The sequence below is a fragment of the Melopsittacus undulatus genome, chromosome 1, assembly GCF_012275295.1.
Source record: "Melopsittacus undulatus isolate bMelUnd1 chromosome 1, bMelUnd1.mat.Z, whole genome shotgun sequence".
Taxonomy (NCBI): Eukaryota; Metazoa; Chordata; class Aves; order Psittaciformes; family Psittaculidae; genus Melopsittacus; species Melopsittacus undulatus.
Window position 1 is genome coordinate 34,582,790 of NC_047527.1, and position 22,183 is coordinate 34,604,972.

At 40.9% G+C, this 22,183-nt stretch overlaps 1 protein-coding gene across 1 annotated transcript in view; it reads right to left on the bottom strand.

The window, feature by feature from the left end:
• Positions 1–19,629, bottom strand: part of SULF1 (sulfatase 1) — a 130,750-nt gene extending 111,121 nt beyond the window's left edge. The window contains exons 1-2 of the mRNA XM_034067644.1: positions 19,469–19,629; positions 18,110–18,202 (exon numbers count right to left, since the gene is read on the bottom strand). The gene's annotated coding sequence lies outside the window, so the exon portion shown is untranslated. The remainder of the gene's footprint in view (positions 1–18,109; positions 18,203–19,468) is intronic.
• Between the last annotated feature and the right edge of the window lie 2,554 nt (positions 19,630–22,183).

The following is a 22,183-nucleotide window of genomic DNA, read 5'->3' on the forward strand; positions in this document are numbered from 1 at the left end:
GACTTTTCATCAGGGACTATAGGAACAGGACAAGGGGTAATGGGTTTAAACTTAAGCAGGAGAAGTTCAGGTTAGACATAAGAAGTTCTTTACTCTGAGGGTGGTGAGGCACTGGAATGGGCTGCCCAAGGAAATAGTAAATGCTCAGTCCTTGGCATTGTTCAAGGCCAGGTTGGACAGAGCCTTGGGTCACATGGTCTGGGGTGAGATTTCCTTGCCATTGGCAGGGGGTTGGAACTAGATGAACTTAAGATTCTTTCCAACCCTAACTATTCTATGATCCTATAACATTAAGGAGGATGTTATGCCATAAATTTACCCTATGGAAAAAAAAACCCCATTACTTCCTTTAAATGTTGCTGTTTTTAAAGAAGCATTTTATTTTTTTTTCTTGATTTAATTTTTTTTTCTTCAGATTTCTGTGCACCATTTCCTACCTAAATTTTGAATACAGCCCTAGTCAGGAAGCTTGCCACAACACATTTTTATCTTGTGATACAGATGGATACTTAACAGCATCCCGCAATGAGGAAGGCTTACAGCATGCTGTAATGCAAGATTAGTATTTACTGCTCTGCCTTTGTACAGCGGGTGCTTAGATGCTGCTGGATGGTGTATCATTTGGGAATTTTGGGGAGTGTAGGTGTATGTGTGACAGTGAGAGTAATCCTTCCTACATAACACAGGTAACCAATAAAATAAGAGGGTTTAGGATGTGCAGACCTTTTTTCCATACCTGGGATATACTAGTGACAAAGAGTTTTCCAAATCACAGAAGTGATTCCAGAAGTGGTAATACATGACTGTTACCATGCTCTGGGGCTGCAAACATCTGTCTTAAATTCACAAAAGAAACACAGTCACAAAGCCTCCAAGGAAGACCTGAGAGACTGTGGGGAGTGTTGCATGTAATTCACTCCATCTCTGAGTCAGTTCTCAGTTTAATGGCAGAAGGGAGTTTTTTCAGAAAATAGGAAAATACTAGACCCACATCTTTCTAGAGACTCAGCCAGAGACATGTCCATCACTTACTCAGACCAACACTGTATAAAGAATGTCCTTATGCAGCCGCTTCCCATTTCACTCAGAAACAACTTTATTCCAGTGGAGAACTCAGAAATGTGTGCATAAAGTGCTTTTGTGTTTCCAGGGTTTAAATATTATAAACACAAGTTACAAGTGCAAGGTGATTGCAGTTGTAAGTCACTGAAAACAGAATTACCTGGAAAACACTTAGGTAAATAACTTCACAAATGCCAGTAAATGGACAAGAGAATCCAGTTCCAATTATCCAATACTTTTTTGCTGGACCATTTACTCAGAATCATTGCAGACTAGTCTGAGGAACTGCAATTTATCTGAGTGTTTCATTCTCCTCTGACCTTGTATTTCTCATTGCCTTCAGTAGGCACTGTAAAAAGTATTTCTAAATAAGGTGATATCATAATATATCTCAGAACTGAAGCTCCATTACTGACACATAAGGGAGCTCCAGCATACACAGAGCTCTCCTGCTGCCTGGCACTGTTATCATGCCATCATCTAGCCTTGCTCATAACAGATTCAGAAGTCAGAGCAGCAAAAGGCACCAAATGCCAGCAACTTACAAACATTACGGACTTAACCATTCATTCAGCACTATTACCATAACAATCACACATCTACTGTTTAAAAAAAGTGGATGAGCCTGTGAAGATCGATACAACCTCTAATTCTATTTGCAAAACAGTAATGTTTAAAAGTGATTTCATATGCTTCTAGGTATTCATAACACAGCAGGATTATCTCAGTTTCTCAGTTTCTAAAGGGCTTCTATTACTCACTGCTACAGATTCCTTGCTAAGAGAACTTCCATTGTCAATATACTGAACATGCTAGGGGCAATTCTATACCAATCACAAAATGACCCCTGCGTGAAACAGTGAGGAAAACTTCTTGGTGTCAACTTTTTGAAGTGTGCAGTATTGCTTTTAATAGTCATGAGCAAAACCCTTAAATTAAAAAAAAATAAGTGAGAAAAATATTTTTTTTTCTGAGAAAACAGATTCTCCTCATTTAATTTTTTGACATGATTTTGGTGGATATGACTAAAAACTTACCATAGCATTTGATTCTCCATTTGGAAAAATGTGTTAGCCTGATGTAGGAGTCTATTTTGCTACATGGTAAACATACATTTGCTATAAGATTTAGGTCTGCTTCCAAGTGCTTAGGTAGCTATCTAGTGACAAACCTGGACACAACTCTTACACTTCAAAAGAACAAAGAGAAAATACTGCTTCTAATTTCTAAATTTAAAAAAGCCAAATTAAAAATTTGACCATTAAGTGAAGTAAAAAAAAATCATAAAGCCAAAGTAGCAGACAATACAAATATAATAAACAATCTAAATTTATAAAAAGATTCATATCAGCTCTGACACAACAAGGCATTTTAACTTGCAATTTTTCCAACTTTTATTTAACCAAAAGGGTTACAGCATTGGTGGATAAGGGAAGGGAAACTGATATTATCTATATGGATTTCTGCAAAACATTTTGACAGTTCCTGTCTCTGAATTGGAAGATATCCTTGTGTCCGAATTGCACAGACATGGATTTGATGGATGTACCACTCAACAGAGAAGGAACTGGCTAGATGGTTGAACTCAAAGAGTTGTGGTCAATGGCTCAATGTCCAAGTGGAGACCAGTGATGAGTGGTGTTCCTCGGGGGTCAGTGTTGGAACTGGTGCTGTTCAGTGTCTTTGTTGCTGACATGGACAGTGGGATTGAGTGTGCCCTCAGCAAGTCTGCCAACAACACCAAGATGTGTGGTTCCGTTGATATGCTGGAGGGAAGGGATTCTGTCCAGAGGGACCTTGACAGGCTTGAGAGGTGGGCCCCTGAGAACCTCATGAAGTTCAACAAGGCCAAGTTCAAGGTCCTGTGCATAAATCCACACAATCACAAGAAGAAACATAGGCTGGGTGGAGAATAGATTCAAGAGAGCAGCTCAGAGGAGAAAGACTTAGGGATGCTGGTTGATGAAAAGCTCAACATGAGCCAGCAGTGTGTGCTTGCAGCCCAGACAGCCAACTGTATCCTGGGCTGCATTAAAAGAAGTGTGACCAGCAGGTTAAGGGAAGTGATCCTGCCCCTTTGCTCTGCTCCTGTGAGACCTCACCTACGGTACTGTGTCCAGCTCTGGGACCCCCAGCATAAGAAAGACGTGGACCTATTGGAGTACATCCAGAGAAGAGCCATGAAGATGAATGGGGGCTGGAGCACCTCCTCTATGAACACAGGCTGAAAGGGTTGGGCTTGTTGAGCCTGGAGAGGAGAAGGCTCCAGAAGGACCTTATAGCAGGTTTCCAGTACCTAAAAGTGGCCTATGAGAAATCTGGAGAGGGATTTTTTACAAGGGCATGTGGTGTTAGGATCAGGGTCTGCCCTGAAGAAGGGTAGATTTCAGTTAGATATAAGGAAGGAATTATTTACTCTGAGGGTGGTGAGTGGCTGGCACAGGTTGCCCAGAGAAGTTGTGGATGCCCCATCCCTAGAAGTGTTTAAAGTCAGGTTGGACAGGGCTTTGAGCAACCTGGTCCAGCAAAAGGTATTCCTGCCAATGGTATGGAGGTTGGAACTAGATGATCCTTAATGCCTTTTTCAACACAAACCATTCTATGATTGTAGGATTAGTTTGATTTGGTAAATGTGCCAGTGAATGCCAATTAAATGGAAGTATAGCTTCAGGGATATTTCCATTATCGTTATTCCAATGGAATTAATCACTGAGAAAAGTGGAAACAAATATGACTGATTTTGGAAAGACCAAAAAGGTGTCAGAATCTTCTTGTAAGAGACTCAACCTGAGAGGCACTTATTCCTCAAAACTAACTTCTATGCAAACTTTTATGACGACTCAGGGTGTGAGGTATTCCTGTGTTTCTGCTACCAGTTGTGGAAGAATAAAACAAATCATTTACATTTAAAAGAACGTCTATCTTAGTTTAGGTATGTGGGAGACATTGGCAGCCACAAAATACACTTAAAATGTTAACTGATACTGAAAATACATGAAGGAGGAGGTGGAGGAAGAAATTTCTCTAGATGTGACTTGATGAGGGTTAATAAGCTCCCAGTTATGTGTGTGCTTTCTTAGTTGATATAATACAGCATCTCCCTTTGCCATACTGTTATGGCAGACTTATTTTTTTTAGACAACCAAACATAGCCTTTTTTTTTTTTTTTAGCAAGAAACACAAACAACAGACAAGGTTGCTTCAGACAGAAAAATAACTCAGGGGTTTTGTAAAGCAGGCTTCTCCTATATTTCAGGACTTAAAATAACAAAGTCACTGTGACTTGAAACCTGATTACTCCTTGCCTTCTGAACATAGAGAACAATGTGACTACAATCAATGAATCAAAAAGCAAGACGACCTTAACTTAAATATTTGAGGAGGAATTTAGAAAGTGAAAAATGTGAAGGCAAGGAAGGAGGGAAGGAAGGCTACTTGCTGGAAACTTTGCCTCTTTGATTTGGAGAATGCGTAAGATACTGAAAAAGACAGAAAGAAAAAGAATTATAAGTCATAAATCTTTTATGTTGTGTTGTTAATGTCAATGCTTTTAAAATTTTTTTTTTTGTTTGGTGTTTTGTTGGGTTGGGTTTTTTGTTTGGTTTGTTTTTTGGTTTTTTTTTTAGCAATGTGGAACCATTCCACAGACACAACTGAGATCTGCCTTCTATTAAACCATTGAAGTTTGGACACATTTAAGCAGTTCTGGTGAGCTTTCAATTCCCCCTACCTTCTATTTTTTTGGTTTCTTTTTTTTTACATGTGATCAAATAGCAGCATGACTGTGACTGTAAAAGATAATTCTCACACAACATGCTTCTCAGTGCTTTGGGGAAAACGCACACACACACAGACACACAGATTTGCTCATGTCTGGTTCAAGATGTGAAACAAAAAAAGCATATCTATGAGAATTTTTTTTTAAATTGGAAACACACTTAAGAACTCTTCTATGTATTTGTTTTGTTTAGACTAATTATGACTTCTGCTTTATGTTACCACAATAGACACTAAACATTTGCAATATATTTACTGAGGTTAAAAGATTTGTGGGATGAATTTGTATCTATTACACCATTGTCCTCAAGCAACATGGCTTTAGTAATCAGTTGGAAGATATTTTTATCAGTGAAAAAGGTGACTTATCAGTCTGCCCATAGATATTTTGCATCCTCAGTACATAATACATAATGATAGTAAATTTTATTCCTCAAGGAAAAATCCTCCTTCGTTGAAATTTTATCTTACCACAATGGCATAGCTGGATTAAAGATGGAGGCAAAAGAACTTTTGGATGGTCTGGGAGATATAGTTTGCGCTGCTTCTACATACTAATTGATATCCTCATCATAAACTGAAAAATAAGCAACTCCTGAAGTAAAATGTGTCCAACAAAGTGAAAACCAAGTGAAATATTCTAACTATGTATACAGGGATTTACTTCTGTTGTGTACAGGCACACAGAGAACAAACATTCACTCCCCTTATTAAAACATGATGGTACAGCTAGTTCTTACTTAGACAATTTTTTTTTCCATGTCCTACCACAAAATCTAAATTAGATTAGAGTCAAGCTTCAGCTACATTAAGTCTCCTTTTCAAGGAGTTTTTTTAAAAACATATATCTTTTGAGTTTCCCCAGTAATATGAAGGACCATGAAATCTTTCAGTTATAAAAGCAATTTTAGGTCTTAAAAACTTGGACCTACATTTTTCATTCAGATTTTGTATTGAACATTGTTAACTTTTCCTGAAATGTCAAAGCTTTGTAATTGGTATCAGCAGTCTTGCCTTAATATCACAGTATAAAGGATAACACTATATGAAAACACCAGTAAAACTCAAGTTCCTCGTGCAACATTCTGGAAATTCATACTCTGTTAAATTAAGTAGTTCTTCCAGCTGTCCCATTTTCTATACCCCCATCTCTGGCCAAGGTAATTGATCTTCTAACATAGACAGCAGAATGGGAGATGTGTCTTGATGGGAGAGCTCCCCATCAAGAGTACTTTTTGTTTATAGCCCACATATTAACTACCATTGAAAAACAGCCACTTCAATTTACATCAAGATGCAGAGTAGTTAAGGAGATGCTGCAAAGCACATTCAGCTTTATTTGTAATCTCCAGATTAACAGAGCAAGAGCTGGGAAGAGTGATTCTGAAATCTCTCCAAGGCATCAGAGATCATGAATCAATGCAGAATAAAGATTTGTGTTGAGGATCGAAGGTGCAAGTGAGGATTCCAAGACTACATTTCAGACCCATTGCCCTGTTATGCAAAGATTAGACCTAAGTAGCTAGCAAGAAACTTCTGCCTTCTCAGGTTTGGGTGTCTTAACTTTCTATAGGCAGGAACAGACGATTCATCTTCTTGAGGAGGTTCTAGGAGGTCCCCAACCATTACATGATCAAAGCTCTTGGGTTGAAAAAGACTACCAAAGAAATTAGAAATATCCTCTGGATTAGAGTGGTCACACACGTCTGTTCTATGGGAGTATATTTACCACACAGATGCAAAGCTGGTGTGGGTCCAATGTTCCTTTTGTTTGAGGAATGCTGACCAAGTTTTAATACATTTATACAAGCAGGTCTGCACTGATTTAAAAAGTCAATAAATGCCATTGTAGACAAGCTATTAGTTTCAGAGATATTTACATGTTTGTGATGATGACTGCTATCACATATTGGTTACCTATGAGTAGTTACAGATGATGGATAGTGAAGAAGCATGGGTAAAATCTGACTCAGGTCATGCTTGCTAGGAGCTCAATTCAGTGAAAACATCAAAAATAGCAAGACAGTAACCAGGTTTTATGAAATAAATGCTACTGAAGTTTAGGTTATTTTCAATGCTAAACCTTATAAACAAGTGTCAGAAACAAGTTTTCCCCTTCACTGCAACCCTAGAAAAATCCATGAAAGTCCTTTTCTCTGTATTTCCTCACAGTGGAACTCTGACAAAGATATCTCAGATGTGGACAGAGCTTCAGTAAATATGCATTTCACTCTCAGTATTCACAAACTAGCTGAATGGTGCAGGTGGTAACATCACTTGCATAATGTATGAATTTGTAGTTGATCTCTCTTACATGCTGAACAACATTTTCACTAAAAAAGTGATTTAGATACTTTTTACCCAAAATTATTACAGATGAAACTAAAAATTGTATTTCCTAGAATACTACCAGAATTTGGTATATGTAATGTGCTCCAATTAAATGCTTGGCATTGAATGAACTGAATGTTCAGTGATGAGAGATGCAAAACTGTAAAAGTTGTTTTCAGGGCTCTAAATTGTGGGCTGCAGTCTGAAATTGATCTATTTATTTCAGGACTCACAAAGTTCCATTAAAGTCCTCTCAAACTTATAAAAACTCATAGCTGACATAAAGTCTAAACTCAGAATAAAAATCTTACATGGTTTTAGCCTGTATGTTTTAAGTAGTACTTTTCAACACTCTGTTTAGTTGGGCTGCACAGAAACACACTGAATTTGAAAGAGCTTCTTTGAGGGAGATCTTAAAGCTGTCTTTTGTGACAGACCTGGTCAAGCCCATAAGCGGACTATCCCAAGTGAACATGTTTTTGAGAAGTAGCTGTCTTACATCTGCCTGTGACCAAGCCAAATAGCAGAACACATTGCCCAAGACATTGTGCACTCTCCCTCTTCTGGGGCTTTCAAGATCCAACTGGCCAAAGCCCTGAGGGACTGGATTTTATCTCATAGCTGAACCTAGCTTGAGTGGGACCTACGATTCTCCAACGTAAATTTTCCAGTGATCATTCTGTGAGTATATGAAATGTTTAATATGCTTGTGAGAACCCTGGTTGAAGGTTTCTTTTCTTTACAGGAAAGGGTGACTTTCCTTATTCTTGACAGAGGGATAAAAAATTTACTTGAATTCAGATTATTTATGGAAGAACACAGTGCTAATCATATGATTGTGTTTTGTGGGAGCTGGAAGTGGCTCGATTAAATTGGGAACTAAACCAAAATTAAATATGAAGCTAAAGAATGGCTGGTTTTTGCCCTGCACTACACAGTCAGCTCTCACACTATTTCTCCACATTGTGGTGTCCCTCATAACAAAGCTCCATGGAGCACAATTTGCTGTGGCACAACAAATGGAGACATCCCAAACTGCAAAATTAGGTAATGGTTATGACTGGGACTAAGGGCAAGAGAGAGGTTCAGATCTACCTCTTCTCCTCTCAAGAGTGTGGTAACTGAAGAGCACGACAGCTTTTCTATTAAAAGCAGCAGTGTCCTGAGGGCATAGATCCTGTTGTCTCTGAAACTTTTACAGGGAGACCGCCAAAACATTTTGGAGCGAGCACACCAAGAACCGCGAGTAGACCCCTCACTAGCCAAGAGCTAGTCTCACTCTGTGTATGTTACAGAGACACAAAAGATGCCCAGATAGAGATGGAAAATATGGCAACATTTCTAGATTTTTGCAGAAGCAGTGCATTCAGTATTCATAAATTGCAGATGTAGCAATCCTCTACATTTGATCTTACTGCCAATAAAGAAGATGCTTGGGAGGAACCCATTACCAAAACATATTTGCTCCTGAGATTTGTTAATCTTTAGCAAGAGGACTGGCAAAATCATTACTAACAAAATAGAGCTGGAGACATGCGAGAGGATGGCTTTACACTTCATCATCATTGCCACAAGCTATTAATTTCTCTCTGAAAACCCAGTTTAACAGTTTTGATTCAGGCAAAATGAATGCCCTTAGCGGGGAAAGTAAACATGAACTATGGAAAGTCTTTCTGGTTAAACGGGAAAGGCTACAGCCAAGATATTTCCCACTTAACCTTCTTCGAGGAAAAGGTCAAAAAAGGCTAATGTGTTTAAGCAGGGCACAGGACAGAACAGAACAAAACTTCCTATGAAAAAGATTAAGTTCACATTCTTTCGGCTTTCATTAAAACTATTCCACATCACTCCACACTTATTTAAAGCAGTTTCCTGACAGCATTAAACACAAGATCTTAAAGTAGGAAAATAAAAATATAAAGGTGTAAATGGAAAACAGTTCTTGTACTGTATACAAAATAGGGAAAAACATGAAGGATGCATAAGAAAGAGCAAAAGAGAAACAATACCTTTAGCCTTTGCAAATTATGTAGTATGTGGTACCTAAAGTAGTCTCCTATCCAGTGTACTTCTACATACATGTACTTAAACTGAACAGTTACCAGGGCATATATGGTTTTATTGAGGTAGAAGATTTTGTTTTACATGAGGCTTCTAAGGAATTAAAACACTTCATCCAAAAAAGTAAGCTGAAAATTAAGGTCATTTCCAGACTACTGAAGAAACAGATTAGCTCCTCTTTGACACTACCACTTCCTCATGTCCCTTACAGCAACTAGAGGTATCTTAGAAATGTTTGATGATGCAATACCACACTCAGAATTTGTCTTGGAAAAAAAGTATACATTTGAGCACACTAGTATGTGGATGGATCAATAGATATGTGTAGGAAGTACACTGAAATGCCACTGAGAGAGGGAGAAAGTGCATTTTCTTTACATCCTCTGTTTGCCAAGTCTGGTCTACATTCCTCTGGGAGATGTATCAGCTATGATTCAGTCTCCTACTCTGTTTTTGAAGTTGCCTACTAGAAGTTGCCACTCAGACTCATTTGCGATGCCTGTATCTGTAGTGTCAGCATGGCAGTTTATTGCCCACCTGAATTTTCATCTTCCATTGTTCAGTCACATTGTTTCTATTAAGTGTGGATGCCAGTGATTCATGCTGAAGCAAGACAAAGAGCTTCTTCAAACAATGAGAGTGGCCCACACAGAGCTTTGAAGATAAGGAGCTCCTCCTTTGAAGACATGGGCTCCTCATTTCATACCAGATGTGACTCAACAAGGTGTCTGGAAGAGAGGAGTGAGGCATTCTGGGAGACCTGCTCTGCCCGGTGTTAGGCTCTCACTTAAACATTTTTTCTAAAGATGAGTTGTTTGACAGTAAGGTATGACTTGAAAAACTCCGGGCCCATAACTGCATGCATACTGAGATTGATTCCAAACAGAATCCAGCACATTCTTCAACTGCAGGCAGGAAAGAGTGGCAGTTCTGGCAGCTATAGCTGGCTGGAGACTAAAAAAACAGCAAATAGTTCAAGTAGCTACCAAATTCAACACTCTGGTGCTCCACATGTCTGTATCTCTTTTCCACTGTTGTGACAGCAGTTCAGGCTTCAGTACTGGGCTGCATTAGTGCAGCAAATGTAGAATGGCTGAATTGCCATTGCTTATTTTCTGAACTGCCTGTGATAGAAGGGTGAGATTATTGTGGCAAATTGAAATTTGCTCTGCAATGGACTTTGCACTGGAGCTCCTGAGGTGTGTGCGTGCATTCCATTGGTAATCTCCAGCAGAGGAGCGAAGCAGGCAGGTCAGAGCAGCAGCATCACTCATCCCAATTGGAGTTGCTGATGCTTGTTTCAATGACCTTAGTAAACAGTTCATAGTATGTAGAAAACAACTTCATTCAAAGCAACTTTGAACCAGTACCCAAAGGGAGAACCTACAGAAAGTGAGCAGTGTAGTAGGTGTACTCCTGAGTATGACTGCAGAACTCACTCAGCACAGGAATACGTTCAAGCTTCTTGGCACATGATTCTCTCCAATAACCCTGTGGGTTACTGACAACAATTAAGGATTCTTGCATGGCACTCAAAATGAGGAACACACAAAATACAAGATATTCTCACACTACCCATGCTGTATAGGTGCCAGGAGAAGCAGTGAATTCTCAGGCATAAATACAAGGTAGACAGGGTTCCTCAAAACAGACAATGTAAAGATATGGCTCACAATGTCACTGTCCAAGACAGCATGGACTTCAGTTTTATCTATCCATGCCCTTCTTTTACGTGGCTTTTGCAGACCATGCTGACAAGTATTCTCCACTCTAAAGGATTTACAGGATTTGATAGAATTCTTTTTTATGTTAAAGTTAGCCAACTTGTTGTTGGCTTGTTAAAGACCCAAAACTAGTATCTGTAACACAGATCTCTTTCTTGAGATATGGTTATACTACATCTCAAACCCTTCACAAGTTGCTGAGGTGCAAAAAGTTGCATAATTTGTGAAGAGAAGAAGTCTGCAGAGCAATTTAGTGAAAATGAAAATTGGATATTAGCTGCAAAGGATGGAAAAGCCCTAAAAAAGGGATGACCCTGTTTCAACGTCTTTTTTGTGGCTGCACATCTTCCTATGTTGAACAATTTGTTATTTTCTTGAGAAGCCTGGTGATCCCTGACTATGCATACCTCAAAGTCTCTTCATTTCACCCTTCTGCACTTCAGAAAATCTGAGCTTTAGAGGAATTCTCCATAGAAAGCATATGGAAACAAAAAAACCTATCTCACTGGCCTTTCGTACTTAGGAGTTGAGTTGCAGAGCAGCAGAGCACAGGAAGCCGTCCTCTGTGGGCCTATATACCAGCAATGGACTGAAGTTTACAGTGAGATAAGAAATGCCAACCCTCTACTGATATAGAGATAAAAGAAACTACTGAAATACCAGGCTGATAAACTTGTGTTATCTTCAGAACATTTTTATTGGTCTAACTATGGTAATGCTCTCTAAATCCGACACAATGTTGGCCAAACAGATAGTGTTACAGTCTCAGTTCATAAATCAGCTTTAGATGCAGACTAGATAACAACAAGGTAAATTCATGTGTGCTTTACTAGGGATACATTCAGGAATTCAGGTATTACAGCTATTCTCTTCAATAAAATAGTAGAGAATGACACTAAGAGAAACTGCTAAAAATTACTACAAAGGTTGGCTGAATGCATACTTCTTTGTTTATTGATGCTAAGCTACCAAAGCCCAAGTATTATTCTAAAATCTTCCACTGTTGGAATTTTTCCAGTCCTTGGAAAAAGTGATAGCTAAAAGGTATCACTGTGCTGACTATTTACAGCATATTCAGTTTACTATTGCATTACTGTTCTCTAATTTGTGACTGGCATGCCCTGAGGCAGTCAAGTCAATGGGAGATAATCCTTAAAAGATTTAGCATAGCTAAATCCAGTAACATTGCTACTGAATCTTTTGCAATTCTGTCTTCCATTCTTTCAATATCATATCCCTGTAAGGTCATCCATTATTCCACACTACATCTTTAATGCCTGCAGGCACCAACATCTCTGATCACCCTAAGCTTTATTTAAGCCACAGGCCTTTGAGACATTTCTTCTAGTAACAACAGTGAGTGATTTTTAAAACACTTTCTTGTAACTTAAATTTTATAAGTTAAGAAAATTATATAAGTTAATAAGAAAAGGCTATGCATTTTTCTTGTTGGCATAACCCAGCACTGTAACATGACACTTTGGAGTGCAGTGCTCCATTTCCACAGTCAGTACCACAATTACATTTAATCTAAAATGAGCATCCTAGTTTATTCAAGTGAATTGCAGCTTCTACTGTTCAAATGAAAGACCTGCTTCTTGCTTTCTCCTGTGGAAAGTATAGGAGACACCTTAAAGAGCTGTGTAGGAATTACATCACAGCTGTTCAAATAGATAGTGTTTATCCATTGCATTGTTGATCCATGGGCCAAGCAACAAATTCAAGATGATATCAAGTCCCTCTGGCTTAAGCTCCTTAGCAATCCTTTTAAAGCAAGTGGGTAAACTCCATCCCTACATGTACAACTGAAAGATGCAGGTGCCTTTGAAGATTTCCTCTTGGAAATCCTGCCTTCCCAACTGCAATGCCTGGAGGTTTTCAGAGGGACTCCCTTATTTGATCAGAGAGAGAACATGCCCTTAGGAAGCTGCTCTATAAGCATTTAAGACCCAAGGACACCTCAAGTGCCTTGGCTCTCCAGACTAGATTCCATTGACAGAATCTCATTTACCTTTAAGGCAGCAGCTCAGTTGGCACTTGTGTTTCTTCCTTTCTCCCCACACTTCTCTCCAAAGCCTATTTGTTGTTTTAAAAAGTCAGAAACTGTATGCAGGGCCCTTCCGTATTCTGCATGACACGGCAACCATCCTCTCCATAAGCAACAGATAGGCTTTTATTGAAAGTGCACATTTAGCCTTCTGTTCATGGTGACACTGGCATGTTATTGCATATCTATTATCACACCTCCTGTAGATGCACACAGTGCCTCAGTTCACAGGGTGAGGTGTCACCTCGTAGCTGAGTGATCTTACAGCTCACACTCCCCTAAAAGGGTTGTCACCCGTCACCCACTAAGCAGACAGCCAGTGCGGCCTCCTGCTGCTGTGGTGGGCTCATTCAGCATGCCAGGTCAGCCAAGAGCCAAACCTGGCACGAGGGAGCGGATGGGAACACACTCATGGAGGCAGAGGGTTGGAGGATCAAGAATGGGTTTCTCCAGGGCAGCACGCCATTCCAGTGGCTGAGAGGAGTCAAGGACTCTCACCCTCTGTTGCAGTAAGACCATTTTAACAAAATGGGAGTTATCAGGAATTTTGGGAGAAGCTCTTTATGGCAAACCTTGTTTAGGAAAAAAAGGGTTGTTTTGTTTTTTTTTTCCAACTGCCAGGCTGGCATAAATAAATCCACCTTATTCACAAAGTCTGCATGCATTTACATAGTGAGATTTGGGATTTCCGCTAGTTGCCTTCACATTTCTGGAGCTGCATGTAAGTGAAGCTTCCTCAGCAACCAGAAGGATTAGATTTAAAAAAACCAAAACAACACAGAAAAGAGAGATCTGAACTTCTCACGTTATATCTTGACTCTAACACTTGGAGCTTTACAAAGGAGGCTAGATACCATTAGGCTACTGATAAAAGTCAGGAGAGTTGGCAGTTCTACAGACATTATGGGCTTGGTAACACATTTTTCTGTTTTTAAGTGAAAACAGACAAAACAGTGCACATGCTAGAATAATGAACATCTTGGCACATTGCAATTACAATACTGGAACAGACCACTGTTCTGTTTTTATGGATGCTTTTGAGAAAAACAATCCCTATGTTCAGCTCCCTGTTACATTTATTCTCCAGAATTCTGGTGCCAAAAGCTTCCCCATCTTCTCTGTGGGCTTTCCAAACAGCATTCACCTCCTGTGAAGCACCACAAAAATACAGCTGCTGTGGAGCAGCTCCTCTCCTTACTAAGATGGGTTAGAGTTACACCACTGAGAAATGGCAACATGCAGTGTCATAATTACATTCAGACAGCATCAGGGGAGATTTTTTTACAAGATAAAATTATTGACTTTCAGTATTTTACTTCCATTTGGAAACTCCATGAAATATGCTGTAGATAATCTAGCACTGGTCTACAAAACAGTCTAGATTTCCATAGCATGGTACCACATCTAGAAATCTTCAAGAACATAATGATGGTATCATCACACTAGTCTGTGATAAAATTGGTGAATAGGAATGTTTTTGTTGGAGTTCCAGCAATGTTACCAACTTTGCAGGGAGCTATAAAAATTACAGTGCAGAATTATAGTCAACTGTAAATTAATTTCTGCTATAAAATAAATTGAAACAAAATTTTAAGAAAGTCATGATAAAATCTTGGGTGAAAAGGTCAACTAGTACAGAAATGATTCTCTGTAACCAAATCACCAGAGATGATTAAGGCTGGGAAGGCTCAGAGCTCCACAATTAATAGAGCACACACGATAACAAAGGCTTACCAAACCTTTTAAGCAGGCTCTGAAAGTGGGAATTAAAGTTCTGGGAAACCACTGATAACAGATCTGCTATGTGCAGTGCATAAAACAGAAGATGAAACAAGTATTAGTTTTCTCAGAAAATAAAAGTCTTAAGACTCCAAAAATTAAAATGAAATTACTCTTACCAGTTAACAACTTTTGAGCAATACTAAAGCAAAGACCTTGCAAGGGCTCTCAGAAGTCTGCTGACATAACTGAGATATGCTAATTCAGCTAAAAAGTGTCTGGCATGGCAATTCATATATTACTGTGTTGCATTTTGAGGTGACACTGCTGAAGGCTTTGAGTCTTTCTAGTGTCCTCTGGAAGCACACAACATTGTTGAACATGCCCTACTTGGTAGGAACAGTAGAGTTACTGCTCTCTGATCATAAGGAAATGGTGAATCAGTGTTGGAGCAAGAAAAGTGAAAGAAAAAAAAAAAGAAGGCGGTGGTGGGGAATATTACATTGCTGGTCCAGCTGGGAAGGCAGACAGATGATTTAGGGTTTGTTGCAGGGAAAGTCAGGCAGACTCGCTGCCACTACTGAGGCACAGCAAGGGGATCATATCTCCCCCCACTCCCTTTTCCCACTGCTTTGCACTTGTGAGCTGCAGAGGGACAAGGTCTACAGGTAACTGTAGTGCAAAGACAGCCACAACTCAATGGACTATTAACTATGCATATACACCCCCCTATTAACTATGCACATACAACTCCCCCTTCTTCATCTGTAGCCTCCTTAGAGCAGCTCTATCTGTGGTGGAGGTGAAGGAAACTCTACTACGAGAAAGACAACCACCGGGTGACACGTGTGTCACGCAGCTTTCTTGTGAGCTGTGCTATTCAGTGCCTCCCAATTTAATATCCTCAAAATCTCTGAAGACAGCAGTTAAAATTTAAACCAGTGTTCTGAAAACACACTCCTGATCCCATTATCAGTGTCTTGGATGGGATTACAATGAGGGTGGTAATGGTGGAAATGTTTTAGGCCAGATCTAGTATCAACAGCATGAGTGGTCACTAATTGGATTCTTTCAGTGTCACCGCAGAGTTGTCACGGGACCCTCGTTCTCTGTTGAACACTGCAGCTCTCAAGGCACTCAGAAAGGAGCTTTCTCAATTGTTATCGCATCAGTCTGCCATCCCACTCAAACACAAATCCCCCAAAGCACTTTCTAAAGCTAAGGGAATCACGGAACCCATGACTCCCATGACATCTGTGACAAGTGTCTAGCCTCCCCCAAGTCCTCCTGTTACACAAGGCTCAAACTCCTTATCCTGCATGAACAAGCATATAACATTAAGCGTAGTATGTAAGTTAAACAAAGCTAGATGATAAACTGCAAACTGTCAAAATAGCCTTCAATGAAGTGGTCTAGTCAGAGCAGAATTTGCAGATCTTTCAAAATACTTTTTTCCATAGCTGTGTAACTTCCACTGAGTGTGGGTTTTATAATGGATTCCACATTTTGAAACCCTGTCCCCAGCATCACAACATTTTTAATACTGTTTTTATCAGTTCCTGATTGGAACGAGAGCTGTTACAATAATTTTCACACTGATACTTGCCATCTCTAGGATACTTCTGGATTCCTACATGCTTTCTTTTTTTCCCTAACAACCTCTCATTTAGCCTACTTTTTGAAGATGTATTTACATGTCGTTTGGAAATTCACCAAGGGAGGTTTGTTCAGGCAAAATTACACCAATCATAATTAATTTTTTTTCCCCTCTGAAACAGAGACAAAAATCAATGAAAGGCCAAGGATACATGCCAAGCAGCAGAAATTGAAGTTGCATATTATGACGGAACAAGCTCACCCACCTCGATTATAAAGTGCTAAGAAGAGGAAGCCCCTGACAAGCAATAAACTGACACATAATTAAGTCAATTCAGGGCAGAACACATTCTGGCTGGAAAACATTGTCTTGGGCTCTACCTCACTGCTCAAAGCAGGAGGGGAATAAAAGAGGCAACACTTTGAAAACAACTCTATGGATACAATCACTATTCCACCTAGTCTTCACTAGCTGGGGGAAAAAGAAACTCACCAGCTTTTGTGCATTGCAGATTCCCTCACATCACAAACACAGTTGATAGTACAGACATGCCTGGTATGTTCAGCATTCCATATCAAGCAAAGATGAATTAGCCGCAACAAAAATGTGTTGCAGCTTTCATACAGCAGTTTATGGATCTTTTTTGTACCTCTGGAATTTTTTACCTTGAGCAGATCTACTGAGGTTGTACTGGTCTCAGATCTTTGTCTCAGATTATTTTTATCTCACTGTGAGGAACATCTTTGTGAGTTCTGAACACTTTTACAGCTGCTAGGATGCTAATGGGAACTTCATGTGTGTACCCAGTACAAGTGCTCTCAGGGAAAAAAAAGCCAGTGTCAAAGGAAGGTATGTAGAAGTCACCATAAATATGTCTTTGAATGTTTACCATCTGGAACAGTAGATTACATTTTGACAAGAAGCTGGACTGCCCCGTGGGCATTGTCTTTTAAACAGCCCCATCATTATAAAGGAAGGAAAAACATGATTTGCTGTTCCTAGTTTCTCATCAGGATTTTCTGGCAGTGCTGGAGAAACTCGTTTTATTCCTAGTAAAACAATAACAAGCTGAGCGTGTGTAGTTAGCTATGCACTTTCTTGAAAAATACATTTTCTTATAGATCAGCTGATGTGTGATCTGATGATACCCACCAAGAGGGATGTGTCTCAGTTAGGCTGTGACAGCAGCAGGCTGTGCAGCTCATAGTGCTGCACCTTTGATTTGCTTCCCTGTGCAAGGAAACTGATTGGGCTTCTCACAGGACACACTGGGAAGAGTGAAGAGGAGAAATCCAATATACCAGGCTTTAATGCAGAGTCATAATGAGGGTTTCCCTTGTTTTTGTTTTTCACTTCAAGCTTGTAAAAATTTCCATCACTTTTTACAATGAGAAAGAGTGAATTGAGAAAAAAAGCAAAACAGTCAAATGTACTCACATACTTCTGGTCTGATCATGCAGTTATAGTAGGGATTTAGTTATTTCCCTGTTTCAGATTGCTGTGGGTCCCTTCTGAGGACACATTCCTACTGACCAGTGTGTTTGAAAATACAGGCTGAGAACAACCTGTAAAGGGGCCAAATAGCCTGCTCAAAAAAAAAGAAAAAAAAGTTAAAAAAAGTTGGTTTGAGGCAAAAATATATGTGCAACCTGAAACATGAGTTTATGGGCATCATTACACAGTTGAATGCCAAAATCACAAAACACCAGCTATAAATCCCCTTGCTCAGCCTACTAGACAGATCTTATTTCAGAACACATTATAGACAGTATTATTTATAGAATATCTCACCTGTAAATGGTGAGGACAGTGTTAGATTTCTTTCACAAGTAAGAGGCCAATAATTCGAAAACACCACAGGTATCTGAGAGTTAGTGTGAAGATCTGTTATAGTGAGAAAGAAACAAATCATTCTGTTACTCTGCAGAGGAAGGCAGTATATATATACAATAAATCTGCTATTAAAAAAAGGGTGGGGGGAATAACCCATCCTCTAGTCTCTCCATCTAGGTCATTTAGAGTAAAACAATCAGAACATCTTAATTCTCTGATAGGCTAACATACTGTAATTACTGATACCATTTCTGACTTCATAGTTAATTTGCTGGGCTTCCCATGGTCCAGACATCAATGAAGTTAACAGCAGAATTAAATGAAAATGATAACAGAGTACTTCCATAACTAATTTTTAATTACATTTCTGCCACTCTTCCTTCCTAAACATACATTTTTGCTTACTTTAATTAGCACTTTAGATCGCTAGTTTAACATCTACAAATATAGTGAGACTTTAATGATCCATTATAGTGATGCTACTTAGTTTTCAATGACTTGTAAAACTTTCACAAACAGATCTGCAAATGAATTACATCCATCTGCTCTGCCGCAGCTGCAAGAGCAGCACTACATTGTACCCTGCCTTTTCCTACTTTACTGGTTTTCTCTTTAAGCCCATGTGTAAGCCAAACCATCTCGATGCCGATCATCAGAAGTCCAGCCAGGTCTCTATAAAGGAGTCTTCAAACTTTACAGATCTCAAACGCACATTCAAAAACACTCCGGGTTGCCTCCCAGATGAGCCCCAGACAGGCTGCACACTGCTCAAGCATCCTCCTCCAACCCTAGGAAACACTCTGCCCTGATCCCTTCCGCGCCCGGCCACCACTTTCCACGGATTTACGGAAACACGAGGGGTATTTTATACCCGCCGAGACAGCAGCCAGCAGCTCCCCGCTGCAGCCCCCCCGGCCCGGTTGCCGGCGGTCCTGGCGCGGCCCGTGTGTGAGGGAAGCGGAGCAGCGTCAGCAGCAGAAAGGAGAGGAGGGGGGGCACAGAGGTGGCACCCGCAGGGCTGGGATACTCCTCTCCAGAGGAGATTTTCCAATCTACACCTTCAAAAGCGTGACCTTAGCCGCGTTAAGAGTGTTAGCTCTATGAAGACAGCCAAGCATCAGGCTGTGCTCGCTGTTATCTGTCAGCCGTACAATAGCAGCATTGATAAGGCAGCAGCAACTGGCTTTGACAAGTGTGCTGTGCTAGCATTCCTCTGAAATCCGTGGAGGAAAAAGGAAAAAAAATAGAAAGGGAGGGAAAAAAAAAAAGAAAAAAAAAAAGGTAAAAAAAAGAGGCATGAGGTGCCTTTTACTTTACCTGAACAAAGTGTGGGGTTTTACTTTTCCCTCTGAGCTGCTGAAAACGATTGCTCCCTCTTCTCCCCAAAAGCTAGGTGTTCTTCTTTCGCTCGCAGCTCACACTTGGGGAAGACCACACAGCTCCAGCAAGGCTGCCTCTCTCCCCTAATCCCCACTCGAGTGTGATGACACACACTAACCCCAACCATCTGTTGAAACACGTCCTCAAGCACTCGGCACAGTGGTGTGTCAAGTCGGGCTGCCCAATCCAATCGCTGGGGCTGGGTGGCTCTTAAGGAGCTGGAGGCAGAGACAAGGGCAGAAACTATAGGGCTGAGAACTCTTTAGCAAAGTAACCTGAGATTTTGAGAAAGGGCTGCTTTTGAAAAAAAAGAGCAGAAGGGGGAGGTACTAGCGGGAAGGTAGAGGGAGTGGATTAGTCTGGTGGCCAGTTGTGTTACTTCTCACAACTCCTTGTATTCCCAAGGGACCACTGGGACCCCCTCACAGTGGGATGCACAGAAGCACAAGAGTAACACTAAAATCTCTTTTTTTATGGCGGGTCTATTGAGGGCAATCTCCTCCGAGAGACGCTTTCCTAAGAGAGATAAAAGATGAGGTTGGAAATCCTGATAAAGTGCTAATCTGGGAGTCGTTTGCACCGCAACGTGACATTTGCGTCCCGAAATCCCAGCTCTTTACCGTTTCGTGATTATCCCGTGGCCGCCTCCAACCTTCCCGGGGAACGGTGGAGGGAGCCTGAAGGAAAACCAAGGGGTAGGGGCGAGGCGGGGAGAAGAGGGCAAATCCGAAGGGCAAATATTGTTACTTCTGCCCAGATACCTGCAAGTCCTCCCCGCGAGCCCGCGGTTCCCCGCACCTGGTGTAAACTCCCGGGCTCCCCGGCGTGTCCGCAACACACTCGCAACCGCTCCGGGACTGCTGCCGCCGCTCAGCATGGCTGTCACAGCCCCAGCTCCGCTCCGGTCCCCCCGCACCGGGCTCCCTGCAGCGGGCTCTGCAGCGGGCTTCCCGCACCGAGCTCTCCGCACGCGCCTCGGTATCGGGCTTCCCACACATTCCTACCCGAACGGGGTCGGCACCGGGCTCCCCCCGCTGGGCTCCCTGCACCGGACTCCCCGCACCGAGCTCGGGGCCGGGTGGCCGGGTCCCCGCGCCCCCTTCACCCCGCTCCGGGAAACGGTCCCAGCAGCCTGTTGCTTTCCCCCAGCCCAACCGCTTCCGCCAACGCTGCGCCCCCTCGGACTTTCCCTTGCGGGGTGCAGCCCGAGAATATAAGGCTCACTGCCCTTACCCTCGGGATCAGCCACCCACCCGTAGCCAGGGCTGGGGGCTCTGGGCAGTGCCTCGTCAGGTCGTCAGGTCTGGACTGTGTCTACTCTGTACCTCAGTTTCCCTCGGCCACAAAGCCAGCATTATCACAGCTTCGGCCCTCTCAGAGACACTGCCAGGAAAAATATACTAATTTACAGGAGATGTCCGGGAAGGATAGATAAGGGACATAGAAAAGCTGCTAAATGCCAAAGAAATAGTTCTTTCCTTTCCCCTCCCTGTAATATGATAGCACGGAAGAGAGACTTAAAATCTCAAGGGTTTTTACCTCATTACCAAGTGCCTAACTTGACACTTGCATTAAATCTACATTTCACATTATGACAGATGTTGTGTTTTCTTTGAACTGAGAAGGAGGAACATCGTTTTGGCATTAAAAGTTACTCCAAAAGTGTTAACATCCAACTTGAAGAAAGGTTTGCAATTGTGAAAAGACACTCTGCCCAGCTATATAAAAGTCATATGAGAGTCTTCAAATGTTGATTTGGCTTACTTGTTCTTTAATACTCTATACAAAGCTATTTCTGAAATCACTAGTGGCAAAGTGAATACTTAATAAAAAGTGGGATTAAAAAGCTGTGGTTTGTGCCTAGTTAGTTATTATCAGAGCAGACCTGGAGAAGAAGGGAAAAAGAAGAAACTGTAGTCACTACTGCACTTGCTCAAATTAATCCCCAAAGTGATGATACAGTGTCTGTTTCAGCCTGTTAAATTGAAACTGCTTTCACAGATATTGGGTATTCACTAAAACACAACTCCTTAATCTGCTACTTCCAGATAAATAAACAACTAAATGATATTTTTGACAATAATATGTAGTGAAGTAGGGATGCAACTACTGTCCCTGGGGTATCGTAAGCTTTATAATGTTGCCAATTATGTCTTCAGGGCAAGGGTTTGGTTTGATTTTGTTTTATTCTAGCAGAATGTGGTCTGTAAACAGGCTGGATAAAGTTACACACTTGGAAAACCCTGGAGACATTATTAAACTGGTTTGCATATTCTTTAGCTGTACTTCTTAACAGTGTTGTATTAGTAACTCTGTGTTAAAAATGTATATTGAGCAGAGATGGGGAGTATTAAAAAAAAACCCAAATTGTGCTGCATCTTCCTGTGTAATGACTCATTGTCTGAAATGCAGCTCTGCTCATGCTCCATTTCATATTGGTCAGATTAGTTGCAAACTCAACAAGGTTCAAACTCTAGCTCCTTCTAACCACCATGAATGACAGTTATGTGCAGTAGTGTTGCATGTGTGCTTACACAATGTTGTGTATTATATTTGTGTGTAAAGATAAATAAGATACTGAGCAATCACAAAATGTACAGGCCTAGTTCTGTTATTTTTTATGCATGTGTAAATCAGGGATGCTTCTGCAGA